Genomic DNA, 21,246 nt, shown 5'->3' on the forward strand with positions numbered 1-21,246 from the left:
CCTGAACAGAGCAGGGAACAATGTGCAGGTACACAAGTGTCCACACCACAGGGTGGCGGCTGGGGAGATGAGAATTCTGTTCTGTGTCCAAGGCCCACTGGCTCAGGCAGAAACTTCTGAATTAGGATCCAGAAGGCAGCCTCCTCTCTGTGCTTTGCTCAATGGAGCAAGGACAAGGCCCAGAGGAAAGAAGATCCTGGAACTTTAACAAGCTGTTTACAAACAAGTACCACAATGCTATGATGAAGAATGTGCCAGCTCCTCCCCTGAAGGATTCGTTGTCTCCTTAGCAATCCATGGAGAATTTGCAGACCTTGTCTTTCCAAGTCTCCTTTCTGTATGGAAGGTTTAGGGGACTATGAGAAGCAGTGGTGACACATTCTGCATAGTGGTCCTTGATTTCCATTCATTCATAGAGGAAACATTGGCCAGAGTATGGATGGAGATGACAGAGAACAAATACATTTCTAGAATTTCCCTAGGCAGGACCATTTGCCTTGACACTTGTTCTCCTTAGCTAATACTTGCCCTGGATAAAGGCTGGTATAGTAAAGAGAACCTTAGACTTGGAGAAGCAAGAGCCAAATTCACCTTGTCACTCTACCACTCTACCACAAGCTAGCTATCAGACCTTGTACCAGCCATGGCACTCTTTCTTAGGATTCAGTCTCTGTGTTTGTTAGAGCGGAAGTAGGTGGGAATGTGGTCAGAATGTGCTTCCCTACAGATTGACAGGAAACTCATTTACAAAAAAATGGCCATCACTGCTCTCTGACTGCTGTGTGGCATTGGGCCTGGATCAGCCCAGAGGGAAAGCAGGACATGGCCCTGAGACAGTGGGGTCTAGACACACTGGCAGTGAGATTTACTAATTGGCATTTACTCTTCTTCCAACTTAATTACCTTAGAAAAATGGAGCATTGCCTTTTAAAACTCTGAAAGCCACCTAACTTTCTCAGACATTTCCAATTTCACTGCAACAACAGTGACATATTCCTAATCATCTCTCTGGTTCCAACATGGTCACAGCTGACACAGTTATCAAAGATAAAAAGTGCCATACATTTTTAAGTTTTCATCCAAAATCAAATGATTTCAGAGCAGAGTTGTGGGCTGAGTTTCCTTTTTGCTTGATTGGCCTCTTCTGATAATAGAATCAATACTAATGATAATTACGACTGGAAGCCTTTTTAGCGCTCAGCAAGCACACAGACCTGGCAGCATTGTGCTCTGCCCAAACCCCAGTGCTGCCCTTGCCCCAGCTGAAGTGGGTAGATGACCTCACCTCTCTCCCCAGGCTCAACTGTGAAAGTGCTGGATTAAAAAAAACAGGGTCTCCAGGGTGATCGTAAGAATGCAGTGGTTGGTAATTATGTGGTTGTTGTGTTCCTATGTATGTACTGGGGAAACTGAAGTTCCCAGTACTGAGCTCCTGAGGAGGTCCCACGCAGCAAGGGGCTGACCCAGGTTCCCTCACACTCGGTGGTTCCACTTTTATTTTTAAAGTTTTAAAAGCTTTCTAAAACTTTATTTTAAGAAACTCATACGTTATAAACAGCAAATAGCAAGAAAAACACACAAAGTGACTAGAGATGGTCTATTTTTGCTTCTCAAAATAATTCTCATTAAATTCAAGTCTTTGAATGTGGCAAAAAAAATAAGAAAGGAAAGATAAGAAAAAATAGGGAATTAGAAGGGCAGATAACAAGTTATCCCATTAAAAAACTAAGCTACCATTAAACGTCTTTCCCCTGCCTCCATTCATATTACATTAGCTCTGGAAAGTCATACACAAAAACAAAAGAAAAATGCTGAAGTAGACAGCAAATATCCAACAGGACTGCTGACCTTGGACACTATTAAGTAGTTTAAAGTGTCTCTCAGGCCCAGGAAGTCTCTAATTCATTTCTCAGCCCAGCGTTCCAGCCATTGTGTCCTTCTGTCTATCCAAAAGGCATCAGAAAATCTTGCATCATGGACTCTCCACTTCAAAAAGCAAATTATGTACAAGAATATGTACCAGAACTATGACAGATGTAAGCAAGGACTCTTCACTGCACAGTTTTCATTGCCTTGCACGATTTCTTTTGTATACTTGCCAGGGTTTTTCTGTCTCAAGAATAAGGTGGCACTTTTTAGACTTTGTTGGATTAAAATTTAAAAAAGTATGAGTGCTTTAATTCAAGGAGGTGATGACCTTGTGATTAGAAGAGTGGTTGTTGCTGCCAAAGCTTTGGTTCCATTTTTCACTGGCTTTGGTTTTTGCTTTATTTATGCAAGATGTGAGAAACATGAAAGTTTTCTGACCTTGTTAATTTTGCAATATTTGCATTTGATGGATCAAATATCTCAGTAATGCCAAGAATTCTCAGTGGTTTTTAGTCATCAGTTCTATGGAGAGCAGTGTCGATCACACCCTTGCTTTCATTTTTAACCCCCATAGAGTCTGGTGTTTGTAAGTCCCCTTAGACAGACATATGCATCTTGTTGAGTAGATTCTCCAACATGGTCAGATAAGTATGAAAGGTTTAGTGAGGGTTTAGCTGTGTTCTGAACCCTAGAGGACCTTCTTGTGCAGGGGGTCCAGCAAAAGCCTGCACTCACTTGGAAAATCCAAGGGTGACAGGAAAACTGTGCAAATCACCCTGACACACATTCCTGCCTACATGTCCTGGCACTCTCATGATGGTTACACCACTGGTTTCATCAAGTAGTAGCCTACAGGTGTGTCCAGAGTCCTTTCCATCCTGTCCTAACTTGCTGCAATTGCCTTCCTGCAGGGGGGCGGGAAGAGAGCCTTAGAGGAGTTTAGATAGGTGGGGAAAGTTTCTTGACTTAAGATGAGGAGGTCAGCTGCTATGTGACAAAATCAGGGAAGCAGAAAGTCACCCTTTTCTCATGGCACTGTCTTCCCTCTCTCTGTCCCTGTGACATGTTTGAGAAAGTCTACAGGGCCTATGGGTCACCTCAGCAGAGAACAGCAGGACCTGCAAGGCCAAAAGTCTTCATCGTGGTCAGCCTTTCCATCGTGTTCTTAAGGTCTCTGAACAAACCACTTCACCTCAAGCCAGAGTAAAATAATTCATATTTGAGACTGGGCAGAAGAGGCCATGTGCAGCAGTGGTTGTCATGCTTAGTGTTTAAGGTGTTTCCACCCAGAGTGAGGACACAGGTGGGGAGGAGAGTCACCAAAGTCCAACAGGGTCCCTTCTGCTGCAAACTCCATCACTGTCACCCTAGAAGAGATTGACAGCCAGCCTGCCAGCCTGACCATCATATCTGGCAGGTAGGCAAGTCTCTAGAAATGGCAAGGCTGGGACAGAGAGGGACAGGGAAAGGCCAGAGAACCAGGATATGGTACATACAGAATGTGCACAGACAAACAGAGATGATGACGAAGGCTGGCTCCTGCTCTCAGCACAGGTCAGCCTGGTGTAGTTCCTAAGGCGAAGCTTGCCCAGAGTTTCACCTTCATTCTCACTCATAGCTCCAAGCTTCAGGACTCTACCATGTGTCCCAAATATGCCCAAGGTTTCCTCCAGCTGATTCCAATACACAGTTCAAGCAGATGTTTGAGCACCGGGGCTTTGTGGACAGTCTATGTGTCTGGTAGGCTGGGGTGAGGAGAATTCCCCTTCTCTTGGAAAACAGGATTCCTTTAGGATTCTCAGACCTGTACATTTGCTTCACTCTGCAGGACATGGGGCCATTGTTGGTGTCTGTCAGCATCTGTTGTTTGGTGATTGACTGCTCCATTAGGGAGAAAGGATGTTCAAAGAACACAGTGTTCCTTCCCTTCCAGGGCAGCAGGCATGGGAGGGAGGCCACACCTGCTGGGAAGCCCTACTTGGCAGATGGCCCACCTTCTTTAGCACTTGTGAAGCAGGCAGGGAACAAGGAGGTTTGACTTGACTTAGCTGAACACCCTAGTTAGAAAGCATACTGATGAATCAGGATTGCTTAGCTCTCTTGCCAGGTCTGACCAACAAAATTTAAAATGAAACATTGGCTGTTCTCTGCATACTGCACACACAGGAAGAAAGGAGGTATTAGTGGCTCCTAAAAATAACCTTAACTGTTTTGTTTGTATCTCTGCACAGGGAATCAGATGGTGCTGGAATCTGATAGCAAGGAGGCTAAATGCAGGCCTCCTGCCCTGTCCAGCTGCCCCCCTTGCCTCAAGAAAACAAAACTGACTGTGAAATGCAGACGGTGGCTCCCCTTAGGCACGGAGCACCTCATTTGGACCATGATACTTCTGGGATGCCATGAGAAGCTTTTCCCAAGTCAACATTCCTCAGAGACCCTGTAGCCATGAAGAGCCAGTGTCTGAATCAAATTCACTAGCAAAGAACTAACCTAGGGACACAGAAATGCCAGTGGGGAAACTTGATCATCTTAAATTGGTTTTCACTGCCCTTTGGTCTGGCAAGCATTTTTTTTTTTCTATAAACAAAATGAAAAGGATGCTAGGGAAGGCAATACTGAAGGGGAATGAACAACACTGAAGCTCTGTCTGCCTTGTTCATGGTTAATGCATGTTGATGAGGATTGTTGACTAAGTAATGTTCTAGAATGCATGGAGCAGAAGCTCTAACAATGCTGACTTTGTTTACCTTTCTTGACCAAAAAACAAGGCTCATTCAGAACAACCATCTTAAAGTGCAACCTGCAAAGCAGACTCCACATTCCTGCAGGAAGGAAGTATGTGCACTAGTTGGCAGAATCTCCCCCAGAGAGCAAGAAAATAACACATGAGTGCCTAGGATTTCTTAGCTTTAACACTCCCTATTCTTTATTTATTGCTAAATTACACTTGACCCTATGAATCTGTGGGTTGTGTACCCATGGGTTCCACATTCCACAGATTCAACCAATGGCAAGTTGGTTGAGTAGAGGAAAATAAAAATTTCAGAATGTTTCAAAAACTTTAATTTGCTATGCACTAAGTACTATGCTTAATTCATGTGAATGAAGTGCTATGTACGCATTGTATTGGGTATTGTAAGTGATCTAGAGATGATTGAAAGTAATCGGAAGAGCTGGGCACTGTGGCACATGTCTATAATCCCAGCTACTTGGGAGGCAGAGATCTGGAGGATTGCAGTTCAAACCCAGCCACAGCAGAAAGATAGGGAGACCCAATCTCAACCAACGGTGCATGGCGTCTGTCATCCCAGTTATGTGGGCAGCATAAAAAAGAGGATCATGGTCCAGGATGGTCGAGGCATAAAGTGAGACCCTATTTCAAAAATACCCAAGAAAATAAGGCTGGAGGCATGACTGTCATGGTAGAGTACCTGCCTAGCAAGAATAAGGCCCCAAATTCAACCCCACTTCCCCTTTCCCCCAAAAAGAGTAATCAGAGGATATGCACAGATTCTATGAAAATATTCCACCATTTTACATAAGGTAGTTAAGTATCCACAAATTTTGGCATCCTGGGTGGGGGTGGTGGGAGGATATTGGAATAAGTCTCTTTTGAATATTGAAAGACAAATCTATTTAGTATCTAACTATCCTAGTAAAATATGTTAATTTTCATATTACAGAGAACACTATAACATACAATTGCCTTTGAACGTATTATTTTCACTCCTTTGGTACGTGTTCCAAATGAATGTGTAGGCAACGGCTTAGCAAAGGCATTTGGACAATTTGGAGGCACGTGAAGAACAAGGCTTCTTTTTTGTGTATGAGATTTAGATTGCACATAAACACACATTTGCATGGATTTTTAAAAAAAAGTCTCAAGACTATTCTAATGACTGGATTGCAAGTCTACAGCAGAGAGAGTAAAGAAGCAGTGCTTGTATCAGGATAGGTGTCAGAAGGCAAAAGATGTAGCTCAGTTGTAGAGTGCTTTCCAAGAAGGCGCAATGCCCTGGGTTTGCTAGGCAGATGCTCTTATTGCCTGAGCCACTCTGCCAATCCAATGCCCTGGGTTTGATCTCCAGAACAGAAAAGTGGGAAGGAAGGAAGGAAGGTGGGAAGGAAGGAAGGAACATGGCAAGGAAGGAAGGAGGGGAGGGAGGGAAGGAAAGATGAAAGGAAGAAAGAAAAGGAAAGAAAGAGAGAAAGAAAGAAAAAGAAGGTAAAGGAGGAATAGAGGGAGAGGGAAGGAAGAAAGGGAAAAGGGAGGAAGGAAGGAAGGAGTTGGAGGTAAACAGGGAGAAAAGAGTGGGAAAAGAAGAATTTAAAACATAACTGATATTAAATGAAACACAATTTTAAATACTTGCAGATTGTTTGCTGACATCTGAATGGGGGATGGTCTCAGACTGTTTTCTGACCACACAGTGGACAGGAGCTGTGGATAGGTTACTAAGCCATTGAAACGTGGCTACTCCAAAAAGAACCGTGCTGTCAGTGTAAAATGACAACAAACAGGGTTATCTTAGACTGGCTCAAGGGCAGCCTGCAGAGATGACACCGCATCCCTGAACAGCCCCGGCAAGGAACAGGTAAGGGCACTAGTGGCATGTATTATAACTAGCAGTATAAATTCTTGAGTGTCCAAGACTTCATATGAAAATATCTTGTACTAATATATTAAAATATGTCAATAATTTTACATTGACTTCATAGTAAAATGGTGCTTGAGATAGATTTATTGAATAAAATTTCATGGTAAAATTGATTCTACCTGTTCCTAATTTTCAAAATGTGACTCCCAGACAATGTAAAATTCAGTCTTTTGTTTGTGTTTTATTTCTGTTGGACAGCACTGATCTAAGAGAGATCATAAAAGACTAAGAGCTGTGAATCTCAATTTGTAGACTTTTGGTAATGAAGACACAGTAGTACTGCTCAGAGAATAAGAAGAAATTGTCTGTAAGGTTTGAAAGGAAAACAAGGAAAGACTAATACAGAGAGTGCAGCCACCCATGATCAAGTCCAGGTCACGGATGCCTTATTTGGCCAGCAGTCTGGTTTCTTCTTTTGGGAAGGGGGTAGGTAATTTTTCATTACTGTTGTATGGGGCTTATGTTTTGACATTTAGGAAAGTCCTTACAATGTATCATAGTTGAATTCACTGCCTCTATCATTCTCCTTTATCCTCCCTCCCCCCATTTCTGGAATAGTTTCAACAGGTCTCATTTTTCCATTTTCACACATGAGTATATAATATATCCACCATATTTACCCTCCTACACCCTTTCCTTATATCCTCCCCTCTCCCACTGGTACCAACCCCCCAGACAGGAACTAGTTTAACTTCCTGCTCTCTGTTTTTGAAAAAAGATATTTTTTTTTGTTTAAGATAGAGATACAGTGAGTTTCCTTGTGACATTTCCACATATAAATGTATTATAATCCAAATTGGTTCACCCTTTCTATTTTTCTCCTTTCTACCTTAGTCCCCTTCTTATGGTGATTTCGAAAGGTTTAAAAATTCTATATTCATTCTTGTGTAGAAAGTACATCAACCATATTGACCTTCTTAACTTCCTTTTACCCTCCCTCTCCCATTAGTGACCTCCCCTTAGTATGACCTGTTTTTCATAATATTGCTTGTGTTTGTATTGGGCCTATATTCCACATATGAGAGAAAATATGCTGGCCAGCAGGCTTAACCCTCAAAATGTTTTAATTATACATTTAGTATTATATAAATTTGCCATTTTCAAAAAATATACTGGAAGCTTTCCTATAAAAATTCAGAATCTCAGGTTCTCTTGAAATTTTTTTTAAAAATTTGGCAGAAATCTGAGTGGAAGTGGGGGGGTTGACCCAAACAATGTATGCTCATGTGAGTAAATTTTTAAAAATCTTCCATATAAACTACCAAATCTGGATTTGGTCAGCAGTGAGAAGCAGCTGGCTCACAGACATAGTATGTAGTTGGCTACAGTCCCCATCACTCCCTGCTATCTCTTGGAACCAAAGAAATGGAATGTTGTCTGATATTTGTCATTTTCCAGCTAGCTTGTGCACATTCTTCTTATCGTATGATTGTACACTTATGAAGAAAATGAAAGTCATATGCAGGTCAGACTATTTTGATATATATGAAATTAACTGTTATTAAACACAGAAATAAATTCCTGGCAAAGAGCAGGTTAACACATCTCCATCCTTAAGAAGAAAGTGGCACATCCTGGATGTTACTATGCAATGCTACCTCTCAGTAGACACACAGCTGCTGTGCTGAATGAGAGATCAGATACAGGATTTGCAAACATTTTCTCCTTTTCTGGAGAAACCTCTCTTGATATGCCCTCTGACACATGAAAGTTTTCAATCTGATAACATCCAGTTTATTTATTTTCTCTTCTGTTGCTTGTACTTTGGATGCCACAGCTAAGAAACCATAGGCTAATCTAAGGTCACACTATTATCTTTTTAAAGTTCCTAGTTTGGCCCTTATGTTTTGTACGTGCTGTGAGATAGGAGTCTAACTTCTTTTGCATATGTGTATCTAATGGTCTCAGCACTATTTGTTGAAAATAGTTTCCTTTCCCTTTTAATTGTTTTGGAACTTTTGTGAAGCATTAATTCACTGTAAAGGTACATATTTTTCTTGGGACACTCAATTCTATGACATTGATCTGTACGTTTATCTTTATGACAGTTGCACAGCACATTGTCTTAAATATTGAGTAATAAATTTTGAAATCAGATATTTGAGCCATCTGAGTTTGTTCTTCTTTTTCAAGATTACTTTGACTCCTAAAGTTTTTGAATTTCCATATAAATTTTAGGATCAGCTTCTCAATTTCTTTATTTTTATTTTATTCATATGTGCATATAATGTTTGGGTCATTTCTTCCCCCTTTCCCCCTGACCCCTCCCATACCCTCCCCACTCCCTCCCTTACCCCCCCTTACCCCTCGCTACCAGGCAGAAACTATTTTGCCCTTATCTCTAATTTTGTTGAAGAGAGAGTATAATAAATAATAGGAAGGAACAAGGGTTTTTGCTAGTTGAGATAAGGATAGCTATACAGGGAGTTGACTTGCATTGATTTCCTGTACATGTGTGTTACCTTCTAGGTTAATTCTTCTTGATCTAACCTTTTCTCTAGTTCCTGGTCCCCTTCTCCTATTGGCCTCAGTTGCTTTAAAGTATCTGCTTTAGTTTCTCTGCATTAAGGGCAACAAATGCTAGCTAGTTTTTTAGGTGTCTTACTTATCCTCATACTTTCCTTGTGTGCTCTTGCTTTATCATGTGATCAAAGTCCAATTCCCTTGTTGTGTTTGCCCTTGATCTAATGTCCACATATGAGGGAGAACATACAATTTTTGGTCTTTTGGGCCAGGCTAACCTCACTCAGAATGATGTTCTCCAATTCCATCCATTTACTTGCGAATGATAACATTTCGTTCTTCTTCACAGCTGCATAAAATTCCATTGTGTATAAATACCACATTTTCTTAATCCATTCATCAATAGTGGGGCATCTTGGTTGTTTCCATAACTTGGCTACTGTAAGTAGTACTGCAATAAACATGGGTGTGCAGGTGCCTCTGGAGTAACCTCTGTCATAGTCTTTTGGGTATATACCCAAGAGTGGTATTGCTCGATGATATGGTAGATCAATATTTACATTTTTAAGTAGCCTCCAGATTTTTTTCCAGAGTGGTTGTACTAGTTTACATTCCCACCAACAGTGTAAGAGGGTTCCTTTTTCCCTACATCCTCGCCAACACCTGTTGTTAGTGGTGTTGCTAATGATGGCTTCTAACAGGGGGGAGGTGGAATCTTAGTGTGGTTTTAATTTGCATTTCCTTTATTGCTAGGGATGGTGAGCATTTTTCATGTGTTTTTTGGCCATTTGAATTTCTTCTTTTGAGAAAGTTCTGTTTAGTTCACTTGCCAATTTCTTTATTGGTTCATTAATTTTGGGAGAATTTAGTTTTTTGAGTTCCCTATATATTCTGGTTATCAGTCCTTTGTCTGATGTGTAGCTGAAAAATATTTTCTCCCACTCTGTGGGTGTTCTCTTCAGTTTAGAGACCATTTCTTTTGTTGAGCAGAAACTTCTTAGTTTTATCAGGTCCCATTTATCTATGCTATCTCTTAGTTGTTGTGCTGCTGGGGTTCCATTGAGAAAGTTCTTGCCTATACCTATTAATTCCAGAGTATTTCCTACTCTTTCCTGTACCAACTCCTTTAGAGTTTGGGGTCTGATATTAAGATCCTTGATCCATTTTGAGTTAATCTTGGTATAGGGTGATATACATGGATCTAGTTTCAGTTTTTTCCAGACTGCTAACCAGTTTTCCCAGCAGTTTTTGTTGAAGAGCCTGTCTTCTCTCCATTGTTTATTTTTAGCACCTTTGTCAAAGCCAAGTTGGTTATAGTTGTGTGCCTTCATATCCGGGTCCTCTATTCTGTTCCACTGGTCTTCATGTCTGTTTTTGTGCCAGTGCCATGCTGTTTTTTATTGTTATTGCTTTGTAATATAGTTTGAAGTCAGGTATTGTGATACCTCCTGCATTGTTCTTTTTACTGAGTATTGCCTTGGCTATTCGTGGCCTACTGTGTTTCCATATAAATTTAATGGTAGATTTTTCAATCTCTTTGATGAAAGTCATTGGGATTTTGATGGGAATTGCATTAATTATGTACATTACTTTTGGGAGTATAGAAATTTTTACTATGTTGATTCTTCCAATCCATGAGCATGGGAGATCTCTCCACTTTCTATAGTCTTCCTCAATCTCTTTCATCAGAAGTTTATAGTTTTCCTTGTAGAGGTCGTTGACATCCTTTGTTAGTTTACACCTAGGTATTTGATTTTTTTTTTGAGGCTATAGTAAATTGAATTATTTTCATATATTCTTTCTCTATTTGTTCATTTAGTGTATAGAAATGCTAATGATTTTTCTATGTTGATTTTATATCCTGCCACCTTGCTATAGCTGTTGATGGTGTCTAGGAGCTTCTGAGTAGAGATTTTTGGGTCTTTAAGGTATAGGATCATATTGTCTGCAAATAGGGATATTTTGACAGTTTCTTTACCTAGTTGTATTCCTTTTATTCCTTCTTCTTGCCTAATTGCTCTGGCTAGGAATTCCAGTACTATGTTGAACAAGAGTGGAGATAGTGGGAATCCTTGTCTAGTTCCTGATTTTAGAGGGAATTGTTTCAGTTTTTCTCCATTAAGTATAATGCTGGCTGTAGGTTTGTCATATATAGCTTTTATGATGTTGAGGTACTTTCCTTCTATTCCTAGTTTTCTTAGAGCTTTTATCATGAAATGGTGTTGGATCTTATCAAAGGCTTTTTCTGCATCTATTGAGATGATCAAGTGGCTTTTGTCTTTGCTTCTGTTAAGGTGGTTTATTACGTTTATTGATTTTCATATGTTGAACCACTCCCTGCATTCCTGGGATGAAGCCTTCTTGGTCGTGGTGAATGATTTTTTTGATGTGTTGTTGAATTCGGTTTGCCATTATTTTATTGAGGAGTTTTGCATCAGTGTTCATTAAGGAGATTGGCCTATAGTTCTCCTTTTTGGAGGTATCTTTGCCTGGTTTTTGGATAAGTATAATACTACCTTCATAAAATGTGTTAGGCAGTTTTCCTTCCCTTTCCATTTCTTGGAACAGTTTAAGGAGGGTTGGTATCAGTTCTTCTTTAAAGTCTGATAGAATTTAGCAGAGAATCCATCAGGTCCTGGGCTTTTCTTTTTGGGGAGACTCTTGATTGCTGCTTCAATTTCATTTTGTGTTATAGATCTATTCAGGTGGTTAATATTCTCTTGGTTCAGTTTTGGATGATCATATGTATCTAGAAATCTGTCCATTTCTTTAAGATTTTCGAATTTATTTGAATATAGGTTCTTGAAGTAGTCTCTGATGATTTCCTGGACTTCCATGGTGTTTGTTGTTATTTCCCCTTTTGCATTCCTGATTCTACTAATTTGGGTTTTTTTCTCTCCTCATTTTAGTCAGGTTTGCCAGGGGTCTGTCGATCTTGTTTATTTTTTAAAGGAACCAACTTTTTGTATCATCAATTCTTTGTATGGTTTTTTTGGTTTCTATTTCATTGATTTCAGCTCTTATTTTTATTATTTCTCTCCTGTTTGTTTTGGGATTTGTTTGTTCTTGTTTTTCTAGGAGTTTGAGATGTATCATTAGGTCATTGATTTGGGATCTTTCAATCTTTTTAATATATGCACTCATGGCTATAAACTTTCCTCTCAGGACTGCCTTTGCTGTGTCCCATAAGTTCTGGTAGGTTGTGTTTTCATTTTCATTGACTTCCAGGAACTTTTTGATTTACTCTTTTATTTCATCAATGACCCATTGTTCATTAAGCAATGAGTTATTCAGTTTCCAGCTGTTTGCATGTTTTTTGTCTTTATTTTTGTTGTTGAGTTCTAGTTTTATTGCATTGTGATCAGATAGAGTGCATGGTATAATTTCTATTTTCTTATATTTGCTAAGATTTGCTTTGTGCCCTAGGACATGATCTATTTTGGAGAAGGGTCTGTGGGCTGCTGAGAAGAATGTATATTGTGTAGAAGTTGGATGGAATGTTCTGTAGACACCAAGTAGTTCCATTTGATCTAAGGTATATTTTAGATCTAGGATTTCTTTATTCATTTTTTGTTTGGATGACCTATCTATTGATGATAGTGGTGTGTTAAAGTCTCCCATGACCACTGTGTTGGAGTTAATATATGCTTTTAGGTCCTTCAGGGTATGTTTGATGAAATTGGGTGCATTGACATTGGGTGCATATGGGTTGATAATTGTTATTTCCTTTTGGTCTATTTCCCCTTTTATTAGTATGGAATGTCCTTCTTTACCTCGTTTGATCAATGTACGTTTGAAGTCTACTTTGTCAGAGATAAGTATTGCTACTCCTGCCTGTTTTCGGGGCCATTGGCTTGGTAAATCTTCTTCCAGCCTTTCATCCTAAGCCTATGCTTATTTCTGTTGGTGAGATGGGTCTCCTGTAAGCAACAAATTGTTGGATCTTCCTTTTTAATCCAGTTCATCAAACGGTGCCTTTTGATGGGTGAATTAAGTCCATTAAGATTAAGTGTTAGTACTGATAGGTAAGTGGTGATTCCTGTCATTTAGTTGTCTTAGTTGTTTGAAGGTTTGGTTGTGTGTACCTAAATCGAGGTTACTGTCTACTTTCTTTAGTACTCAGGGTGCTCTGCCATCTTTGCTACATGTCTTTTTTATTGTTATTGTTTATTATTCAGTTTGTTTTTTCTTTTTTCCCTGGATAGGAGTCAGTCTGTCCAGGGGGCTATGCTGAGCTGGCGCAGGGTTGTCTGTGGAAGTACCGCGTGCTGCTTAGCTTACCTGGTGGTCTGCTTCTCCCAAGCCGGTTAGGCGCTGGCATCTGGGGCACGGGAGCCCCCCTGGTTTCTCCATTTAACGTGGAGTGGAGATGCTATGTGTGGGGCTAGGGGTGTGGAGGAGTTGGAGTTTTGTCTCTTCTTGATGGTTTGTCCTGCAAGGTGTATCTCCAGCATCACTCCAAGATTTTCTTTTGGAAGCACGCTTTGTGCTTCCTCCCTCTAGTCGCCATCTTGGAATCCCTCTTCAGCTTCTCAATTTTTAGGGGGAAAAGCTACCTGGGGTTTTCATATGGATTGAAATGAATGGATAGATCATTTTAGGAGTATTACCATTCTAATAAGACTATTTCAATTCATGAACACAGAATGCCTTTACATTTTTAAGGCATTTCATTTCTTTCCATTCAGTTAACATCTCCACCAGAGCTTTTGCTTCTTACTTATTTCAAGGAATATTATACAGTTGGGATCATGTCATGCAATCTTTGGAGATTCTCACCCAGCTCAAATTCAGTGGTGGTCCAACAGAATTGTTGCATGTATTAGTAACTTGATCGCTTTTGTTGTTGAGCATTACTGCAGCTTAAGGATATAAATTTATTTGCCAATTCATACCTTGAAGGTCATGAGGGTTCTTTCTGGTTTTAGGCTACTAGGAGAATTCAAGTATGATATATTTAATACATTGTAAGAACCTTTGTAAATGCCACAATGTACCCCCCACCCAGAACAACAATAAAGAAAAGAAAAGCTGCCTAGTTTGCAAAAGGCCCCAGAGTCAATCCCTAGTACCGGAGTTTAAAAAAAAAAAAAAAGAAAAGAAAAGACTAGTGCTAGCTGGGTGCGATGTCACACACCTGTAATTATAGCACTTGGGAGGCTGAGATAGGAAGAACAATAGCTGGATTTTGAGGACAGCCTGGGCTAAACTGTCTGAAAAAAAAAAGAAAAAAACAGAAGAAGAAAAATGCTATTATGAACATTCGTGGTTATTTATTTCTCTAGGATAAATGGCTATGTAGTCACTTCTTCAAGTAATAAGTATATTTTTTAGTTTTAAAAGAAGCTTTATTTATTTTCTACTGTGATTGTGTCATTTTATAGTCCCAGCAACAATATATTCAGTTTCTCTACATCATTAGTAGTATTTAGAATTATCAATGTTTTTATTTTAGTCATTCTGGTAGGTGTGTAGTAACCATTCATTCATGGTTTTAATTTATATTTACTAATATTTAATGATATTTTATATCTTTATGTGTGCTTACTTGCCACCTGTGATATGTAGGGGTGAAATGACTGCTTATGACTGTCTATAGATTGCTCTTTTTCTGCTTAGTTTTTATCATATACTTTTAAAAATTGTGATAAAATTCATAGAATGAAATTTACCATTCTGACCACTTTAAGTGTAACGTTCAGAGGCATGAGGCTCATTTGCAATGTTGTAAAAACATCACCACAAACTATTTCTATAACTTCTCATCATCCCCAAAAGAAATTGTGCTTGTTAAACAGTAACTCGTTCTCACCTCCCCCCACCTCGATAACCTGTATTTCACTTTCTTTCTAAACATGAATTTTCCTGTTCTAGCTACCTCATATAAGTGCACCCAGTATTTGTACTTATTTTAAGCCTGGCTTATTAGCACAATGTTTTCAAAGTCATAGAATGCATCCGAGCACCACTGCTGCAGTATGTATAGAACAACATTTTTCATTAGGGAAAAGCAATTCAGAGCCACACTGAGATATAACTTCCTACCCAGTAGTAGCACAGTTACCAATTTTAAAAGGGAGGCAAAATAACATGTTTTGGAGAAGATGTGGAAAAAAATGGAACCCTTGATTTTAGCTAGTGGACACCTGAAATTGTGTGGCTGCTGTGGAAAGCAGTTTGCTAGTTCCTTAAAGAATCAAATGTAGAATTATCATATGATCCAGTCCAGTAATTTCAATCCCACGTATGTCTCCATAAGAATTGAATGCAAAATCTCAAATAGATTCTTGTACATTAATGTTCACAGCTGTATTTTTCACCATAGTCCAAAAGTGGAAGCAACTCAAGTGGCCATCAACAAATGAATGGATACACAAAATATGGTATTACACCTGGTGGAGTATTATTCAGTTATGAAACAAATGATGTTCTTTCATGTTTATGTTTTAAAGATATTTATATACCATTGATTCAAGTCTTTCACCAGATAGGTTGACTGTAATATTTTCTTCCTCAGTGTAATTTGACTTTTCAACCTTTTAACAATGTATTTCATAACTAAAAGTTTTAATTTTTGATGTGGTCACACTTAGCATTTTTTCTTTTATAGATTATGCTTTGGTATCAAATCTACAAATGTTTTTGTTAGTCATAGGTCATAAAGCTTTTGTCCTATTTTTTTCTAATTTATTGTGACTGTAAGTTCTTTTGTAACTTAAAGTTTCAACTCATTTGGAGACAATTTTTAAGGGCCAAGGTAAGTTTATGGTTAATTTTTTTGCCAACATATCCAACTTAATCAGTTGCCATTTTATTGTTGTTTGATGGGCAGTTATACACACTGCTTGCACAGCTCTCTCTATAGAACATCTCAGTGACATGGCAAAGGGCAGATGCTGCCATGATGTCACTGATGTCATCAGCAGTTATGTCCCCAAATAAACAGCATGCAGTAGAGTGCCACTCTTTTACTACTGAAAGATTAAAGGAATAGCATTCCAACTTGGGGTTTCATTCTAGGCCCTAATTTAATTTGAACAATTGTCAATGAATACTGGCTCTGCACTTAAAATTTTCTGTATCTCAAACTAAGCAACAAAACATATTACTTTAAGGTCCATCAAACACTCTTTTCAGTTTACAGAAAGATATGTGCATATGCTTGTGGTGTGTGGTGTGGTGTGTGTGTGTGTGTTTGTGTGTGTGTGTAAATTTCTATCTTTGAAAAAATAATAGTATAGCACCATGGAATTCTTAATATTTTGTTATCATTGTGTATTTGACTTAGAGCCATTCTGCCAGCCTGTATTTGACTTAGAAACAGATTACATCTGTGCATATTGCATTGTTTACTTAAAGGTATACAGATACTTCCACACTTATTATGGTGGTTTGACTTGCTAATTTTCTTCTTTATGATGGGAGCAATATGCCTTCAGTAGAAACCATACTTCCAATTCTGAATTTTGATTTCTTCACAGGCTAGTGACATGCACTGTTCCTCTGTGGTGATGTGGGGCGCCAGCAGCTATCAATCCGCCATGCAGTCACTAGGGAAACAACAGCCCTCTACATGTACTGTGTTCTAAGCCAGGATGGTCAGTAGGTTACTTGTATTCAGTGCATTTTTGACTCAGGATATTTTCAACTTACCAGGTTTTATCTGGACACAATGGCATTGTAAATCAAGAATCATCTCTGCTGAAGCTAAATTTTCAAAAGCCATAAAACTTCTGGAGGTAAAATCAGGAGTTAAAAAAGTTCTAGCTAACAAATACTGACCAATCAGCCAAATAGGAACATGTATTTCATAATGCTGATATTTAAACAAAATAAGGTCAATAGGAAAAGGAATTATTTTTAAAATAAACTTGTGAAATGAAGAATTAAAGGTACACATTTTTTCAAATCAATAGAAAGATGTTACTATCATTTTAATGATCATGTCAAATCATACTATACATTTTGCATAGTTTTATTAGCTTTTATATGTATGATAGGAAATATGAAGTTGTTCAATTATTTCTATTATAAAATGGAAAAAATTAAGCTTCTGATTGTATTTCACTGGAAAGTTCCAAGCACAATATTGCAATACACACCATTTCATTTTCAATTGCTTATGAGTATTATGGTCAGAATTTTTTTCTGTTAATAAACACTCATGAGTGAGAAACAAATTAGACACCAAACTGATACAGCTAGAATTGTCCTCTATAACGCCAAACTATTAGAGGCCTATTTCATTAAAGCAGTGTTCCAAATTTTATTTATGAAACCTTAATCTGACACATATGAATGAATGCTATATATATAAATCAGCTTAACAAATTTATACTTTAAATCACAATTTGATATTTTGGGGTTCCAAGTTATTTTTTATTTTATAATATGGCTGTAGAGGGCATTATCATTTATCATCAGAATAGATTCCTACATTACTCCTGTCTCTCTAGATACTTATTTTCTTTACTAGACTTAAAGAGCTGTTCATATTCACTGAAAAATTCACTGAGCATGAAATGCAGAGGTCCCATATATTTCTTTCCCTGTTCCTACTTGTTGCCTCTTCAACTACCAAAAGCCCCCACTAGAGTGATGTGTTTGCTACAATCAAGGAACCCATCTTGACATCTCATCACCACCCAACGTCCGTGGTTTATATGAGTGTTCTCTCTTGCTGTTGTACATTGTATGGAATATTGTTGGAATAGCATTCCAACTTGGGGCTTCATTCTAGCCCCTAATTTAATTTGAACATGTATCACCATTATATATGATGTATGCCATGTATCACAGAGTATTATATTCACTGCCCTAAAATCTTCTATGTTCCACCCATCCATCCCCACAATACTAATAACCACTCATCTTTTTATTTCTCCATAATTTTTCCTTTTCAAAGAATGTAATATAGTTGGAATCATAATGGTGCATAGTCTTCATAGTCTTTTAAGATTGGCTTCTTTCACTTAGCAACATGCATTTAAGGTTGCTCTCTGTGTATTCACAGCCTGATAGATCATTTCTTTTTAGTGCTAAATTATATTCCAAAGTGAGAATGGAATAAAGTTTGTTTATTTATTCACCCATTGAAGGATCTCTTGGTTGCTTCCAAATTTTGGCAATTATGAATAAAGTTATCATAAACTCTTGCCTGCAGGTTTTTGTGTAGACATACATCTTCAATACTTTTGAATAAAAACCAAGGAGTACAAATCCTGAATCATATAGTGAAAGTATATTTAATTCTCTAAGAAATTACCCACTATCTTCCATAGTAGCTCTACCATTTTGTGTTTCCATCAGCAGTGAAGGAGAGTTCCTGTTGCTCCATGTTCTCAACCTCATTTGAAGGTGTCAGTTTTCTGGATTTGGGCCATTCCAATGAGTGTGCAGTGGTCTACATCCAGTTTTGTCCTTCTCAAATTTCTCTTATGCTGTTGCCAAACATAAATTTGATCATTCCATCTCCTGATTTTCAGAGGTAATAGCTTTTATCTGCCTACATCTTAAAAGTGTCTCTTTCAGACAGTGAATATAAGACTCTCCATTGCCTGGCTTTTACATTCACTCTGACTCCCCCCACCCTGCCAGTACACACATACACACAACCTTCCAAAGACATGGAAATAAATATGGCTGCTCTCACAAACTAGTTTTCCTATCACAACAGATGTTTTCCTAGTACTTTATGACGATTCTCAAATAGTTACAGATGGACGTTATTGGCAGTGAAGGTTTTAGGTTAGCGTTTCCCTGAATGTTGTATGTATGAATTCTCTTTAAGAATGTTGCTTCATTTCCACAAAACAACCCATACTCTCCTTTCTGGCAGTATTCAAACCTTATGCGCAGAAAATCTCCTCCTGGAACAGAATGCTTAAAAGCCTTTGTAAAATATTTAAACACATTTGAAAGCAAGAGCGAGTGAGGAAAACCACCAGAGAGAAAAATAAGTATTCCGAGGAGAATGCCTGCATTAGAGCACACAGGGGCCCTGTCAGTTTCCTGGGCTGGATCCTGGGTTCAAAGGGCCCCACACAATTGAGAAACAAGACCAGAATCAGGGCTAGGTCCCAGCAGGGTGGCCAGAGATCCCATTAAAAGTAGGACTATAGAAGCAAGAAAATAGCTAGAGGACTCTGGAGAAACGCTTCCCAGAAGGATCTCTATTATCCAGTGGAAAGAATGTAAAAGCAAAAAGGTTTTCTCTCCTAATGATTTATAACCTCAAACCTGAAGTCACAAAGGCATGTATGTAGCTAGAACTCACACCATGTATATGATCCAGGTGCCCAGACTTGAACCTTAAAGTGATAGAAAAAGGAACTATTGATACATGTACCAACATGTGTGAATCTCATCCTACTGAGTGAAAGAAGTCAGTCGTAAAATGTGAAATTCTGGAAGAGGCACCGCTAATCTGTAGCCATGGAAACCCCATCAATGATTGCCATGGCCAGGGTGTTATATAGCTTGTACCTTTATGCAGGTATATTCAGTTCTGAGGACACATTGAACTTTACTGGGAATAGGTGTGTTTTAATGTGTGAAAATTATACTTCAATAATAGGGATTAAAAAAAGAAATCACCAGCATAAATTTCACACCACAAAATAGTGAATTAGTAGCATGAATTTAAAATTCTAGTCAATGTGTGCTTGGTAGTAGAGGTGACTACAGTATTATTTAGCCTAATATGTTAGAATAAAAAAATAAAGTGAAAGAGACATCAGGCAGAGGCAGAGCAAGCCATCTTTAGAAGAAGCTCCCTTAAATAAAACTGCAAATAAATACGCAGAAAAAGTCCCAGAAGGCTGGGTGCAGTGGTGCGTGCTTGAAATCCCAGCTATTTAGGAGGTAGAGATTAAAAAGGTAGAGGTTTGAGGTGAGGCTAGGAAAAAAATTAGCAAGATCTCAATAAGTCAGGTATGGCAGAGTTGCTCCTGTAACCATAGTTGGGCTTGGGAGGCATAGATAGGAGTACTGCTCTCCAAGACTAGCCCCAGACAAAACCACAAAACCCTATCTGAATATTAAGGTTGGAGGAGGGATAGAGGCATAGCTCAAGCTGCAAAGCACCTTCTTTATGAAGTCCTGAGTTTAAACCTCAGTCCCACCAAAACCAAAACAGGTTGGAATTGTGGCTCAAGTGAAGGAGCACTTGCCTAGCAAGCATGGGGTCTTGAGTTCACAATCCAGTCCACCTCCCCGCCAAAAAAAAATGTTCCAAGAGAGAGGAACGCAAATTAACAAAGAACTGAATAAAGAATTGTGTAAATATGTTCCACAAAGATGTGGATACTTCTGAATATCCATAAAATTTGGTGAAGAAATCAAAGGCTGGCAAAATTAAATAGAAGACTAAGAAAAGGAACAAACAGAATGTCTAATATTGAGTAAAATTACCACTGAAATTAAAAACTCAATAGATGAGTTAACATAATATCTATTGGAAGTATCAACAGAACAAGCTTGACTTGATAATAAACTATGAAGTGAACAAATCACTCAGAAACTTGATAATTTGGATGGTTCTATAATTTTTGAACTAACTAAATAAATAGAAACCATTGGCCCAAATGGATCTGAACTCAGGTTTCCTAGTCGCCATGCTCATTCTCATCTGCTTGCCAGGCATTGACAATTTGTACTGTTAACAAACAAAAAAAGTTTAGAGTGAACTTATTACACTATTCTTTACATATGAATTTCCACCCAGTCTAGGAGACGAGTGCAATTTTGCTTTCTATCTTGTCTTTTTCTGAAATTCAAATAAACTGCAAAGTGTGTTCACCCCTTATTTCACACAAAAACGTCTGCCTGGGATTTCATCAGGTTTTCAAGGAAACCAATAAAGTTAATCAAATTCTCATGAGTCATACATAAGTACCTGTGATTAATATATTTACAAAAAACATAATAAATTCAACACATATTACCATATTGACCTTTACTTAAAAGCTTCAGAAGTAAGCAAATAAATTTGGTATTTCCCTTTATATGTACACTTGTACCTAGTGTTAAATATTGGCTTTAACAATTTAGAAATGATTGCTTGTTGGCTATATCAATCACAAGTAAAAGATAAAATATGAGAAGGTAAAATGCTGTGAAAAAGGACTGAAGGTGTGGCTCAAGTGGTAGAGCGCCTGCTTTGTAAGTGTTAAGCACTGAGTTCAAACCCCAGTCATATAAAAAAAAAAGGCTATGAAAAAGTATATCTTACCATAGTTCAATGAGATGAATATAA

At 38.4% G+C, this 21,246-nt stretch overlaps 1 protein-coding gene across 4 annotated transcripts in view; it reads right to left on the reverse strand.

Moving 5' to 3' along the window:
* Gabrg3 (gamma-aminobutyric acid type A receptor subunit gamma3) overlaps window positions 1–21,246 on the reverse strand; it is a 620,605-nt gene that overhangs the window by 286,600 nt on the left and 312,759 nt on the right. The window lies entirely within an intron of this gene.

This window comes from Castor canadensis, chromosome 19, assembly GCF_047511655.1.
Source record: "Castor canadensis chromosome 19, mCasCan1.hap1v2, whole genome shotgun sequence".
NCBI lineage: Eukaryota > Metazoa > Chordata > Mammalia > Rodentia > Castoridae > Castor > Castor canadensis.